The sequence below is a fragment of the Crocuta crocuta genome, unplaced genomic scaffold (genome assembly GCF_008692635.1).
Source record: "Crocuta crocuta isolate KB4526 unplaced genomic scaffold, BGI_CrCroc_1.0 scaffold234, whole genome shotgun sequence".
Lineage (NCBI taxonomy): Eukaryota > Metazoa > Chordata > Mammalia > Carnivora > Hyaenidae > Crocuta > Crocuta crocuta.
Window position 1 is genome coordinate 3125429 of NW_027529647.1, and position 3543 is coordinate 3128971.

At 53.5% G+C, this 3543-nt stretch overlaps 1 protein-coding gene across 1 annotated transcript in view; it reads right to left on the minus strand.

The window, feature by feature from the left end:
* MAPK8IP3 (mitogen-activated protein kinase 8 interacting protein 3) overlaps nt 1-3543 on the minus strand; it is a 48319-nt gene that overhangs the window by 42059 nt on the left and 2717 nt on the right. The window lies entirely within an intron of this gene.

The following is a 3543-nucleotide window of genomic DNA, read 5'->3' on the forward strand; positions in this document are numbered from 1 at the left end:
TTAAAAACTACTCGGAACATTACAATGTGGCCAAATCCTAAAATGGCACGCCTCGTCCAAGCAGTGGTGAATTTACTATCTGTCATCTGGGAAAGACGAAGAGAAGCGTCTGATTCAGGAGATTAATTCACTTATGACAAAAGGCAAAATGCTCCCTCTCTCTCTGACCCTCCCCTGCTCACGCTGTATCTCTCTCTGTCCTAGAAATAAATAAAACATTAAAAAAAAAAAAAGGGGCGCCTGGGTGGCTTAGTCGGTTAAGCGTCCGACTTTCGCTTGGGTCATGATCTCACGGTTCGTGGGTTCGAGCCCCGCGTCGGGCTCTGGGCTGACTGCCAGCTCAGAGCCTGGAGCCTGTTTCAGTCTGTGACTCCCTCTCTCTCGTGACCCTCCCCTGCTCACGCTGTCTCTCTCTCTCTCTCCTAGAAATAAATAAAACATTAAAAAAAAAAAAAAAAAAGGCAAAATGATCGTCACTACAGAGCGGGATTATGGCTTTTCCTCCCTCCAGCTTAACCCTATCCAAATGTTCTTCGGCGAAAATAAATTCCCTTTGCAGAACCAGAAACACTTTGGGGCAAAACTTTCCTCCCCTTGGATGCCTTCCTTACATAGCACCAAACAGCGAGGCATCGGCAAACACAGAGACACGCGTGCACACACGCACGCACGTGCACACACACGTCTCTGACAGAACATGCAAACTATCTTGGATGAGCTGGGGGCACAGCTAGTAGTGCCTGCAGGGCGAAGTTGATTTTGATGCAAGTTGCGGCCACCGAACTCACAACTGGTCTAAAAGCTAGTGATTTTCCTCCTATGAACTATGTGCCTGACCTCTGCAGGGAAGAGGGCTCTTCGCTGCCCAGGGAGCCCTCTGCCTCCTCCTCCCTCAGGGTCACGCTGGGTGGGCATCTACTCACTCTCGGGTCCTCCCACTCAACTGCCCACCTCCAGCCTTTCCTAACAGGAAGGAACCTGGTGGATTTAAAAAACAATTTCCTGTCAGTCAGACAAAGATTCAGCATTTTTAAGGTCTCTGTAAAAATTTTAGAGGCCAGCAACAGGTCCACTTAGCTGCACAAGCTTGAGCAGGAATCTGTGATCTCAATGCCAAGGGCAAACCCCACACAGTCAGAGACTGAGATGCCGAGCGTCTGCAAACCCATCGAGGCGCTCTCCCCGGACTCAACCACATCTGCCTCGCCGCAGTTCTCCAGGCAAACAGCAGCCAACGAGGAGACTCGGCTCTGGGTAAGAGAGCAAGTCCACGGCCGGCAAGTCACTCGCCTCACGGGGGCAGCCGCTGTGGCAGGACAGGGGCAGACTCGTCGACGCGCACGCAGCTCCCAAGGGCAGGGCTGGTGCTCGAGCCCCTGTGGACTCCGGGGCTTGGCCCCACTCCCTGGACCCCGCCGTCTCTAGCTGCCATCGGTCCCACCAAATGAGCCACCCCAGAAGCGGAACATGCTCGCGATCTCTTGCTGCAGTTATTACGGGCACTAAGTGGAGGGAACCCGGCTATTTGCTCTAAACAAAAGCTGCAGCTTCCGTCTGCCTGGAAGGCTGCAGGCGGCTCAGGTTACGCAGCTGTGACTAAGCCTTCTTGAGCACAGTGACCAGGGACGCAGGAGCTACTCTGCACCACGAACGTGGCTCAGCCTGTGACGTTCCAGCTCCTGTGTGAGGAGACACACGTCCGTGATCTCAATTCCCTGCCTAGAAAAGAAGTGGTCTTTTCTACACAACCGGAAATAAATGTCTGGCGGATGGAATAAGCAAGACACAGTGCCACAGTGGTGACAGTGTTTGGCCTTTTTCCTGAGATGTAACACGGCCTGAGGTCTTTCCAAGGGCATCCTCCTAGCATCTAATCACAGCCCTGCGCCGGCTGGCCAGGCATCTGTCTGCCTCACAGCTCTCGGGTCAGGAAGCTCTGCGTAGCCTCTCTTAGTGGCCGGGCCACGCTGGGTCTCAGCCTCAAAGGCAGGGTCCTGCAAACCACACGCAGCCCCCGGGTTCTTACTCCAGGGGAGTGCACGTGAGGGGCAGGAAGGACAGTCACGCACGGCCGCACTTGAACTGCACCGAGCAGAGCAGAGGCCTAATCCACATCGAGCTAATGTTTTATGCTAGCCTTAAGGTTGTCCATCTTGATCTTCCCTTCCCCTTCCAGTTTCTTCTCATCCACAATGTGGCCCACACAGGTACGGGAGGCAAGAAAACAAGTCTATGGGAAACATGGCTGCAGAGAGGAATCAGAGAAGCGGAGGCCACAGCCACCCCCCACCCCCCTGGTCCGACAAGGGGAACCCCGCACTCCACTTTTCTGGGGGTGCAGCTCTCTGGCCTCCTGCAACAGCATGGTACAGAAGAGCCAGGCTACGAGTCTGTGTAGACCGGGTCTGGCCTGGCTCTTCTAGGGCATGTGACCTTGGTCCAGCCCCCCACTTCTGGGGTCCATTTCCTTCCCCAATAAATACCTGGGGCCACTCTGAGAACTTGAATCCTTTGAGCTCTTGCAACCCTTCAAGTTGAGAACTTTAAACCAGTGGCCAGGCTGATACCCCAATCAACAGACAACAGCCTCTGGACAGGTGTACAAACCCAAAAGTAAAATAACTACCCTAAGGAGGAATGATGTTAAGAACCCAACCAGAACATAAACCACTCTGGTTCAAGAAAAAGCACGATTACCGGAACAATCTTCTATTTCAATACTGACATCAAACACTGCGCTGAGCCACGTTAACTGAAAAGAAACGTGGCTCATTTAATAAGGAACTTTGCACTCATAAATCAAAGAGTCACCTACTGCCTAGAATAACAGAACGTCAGAGAGGCTTAGAGATCGAGATCACCTGATTCGTTTGACAGAAAATAAAAAACCAGAGTGGACAGGCGATGTGGACAAGGTCACAGAGGCAAAGCCGGGCTGGGGACCCTGCACCTGCCTGGGTCTGGCACAGGGTCAGCACTAAGCATCTGGTGCCGAATGAATGAAGGCAAGTGGTGTTCCCCACAACTCGCGGTTCTTCTAACTGGTTCAGGATAAGGGATTTCCAGGTTATGGAGATTTCCTAGAACGCGATCAAATGTTTTAAAATTCCACTTTTAATTTCCCAGAAGCTGGAGTGGAATTTCTCAGCCTTTTCCACGTAAGCTAACAACCTTCTCAACGGAGGGAACCCCAAGGCAAAGATGTCACCTCCAGAAACCCGGAGTCTGTCCCCTGCCAGGTGCGGCTTCCCTTAGGTGTTTACATCAACCACCAAACTCATCCCTGTCAGTGCGCTGGGGCCTAAAGGAAGGGTGTTCAGACAACACCCCGCTTCCGGCCGCACAACCCTAGGACCAGATGGCCCGTTTCGGGGAGGATTTGGAATTGCAGCGGCCAAAGGCAGTAAGGGGGGCGAGGGGTAGGGGTGGGGGTCTAGGAAACTGGTTTGCGAAAACGCACCCGGGCGCACCGAGAACGGACGCCGGGACGAGAGGTGGGTGTGGAGCGGGCAGGGAGGCCTGGCCAGGGGCTCGGGCGGGTCA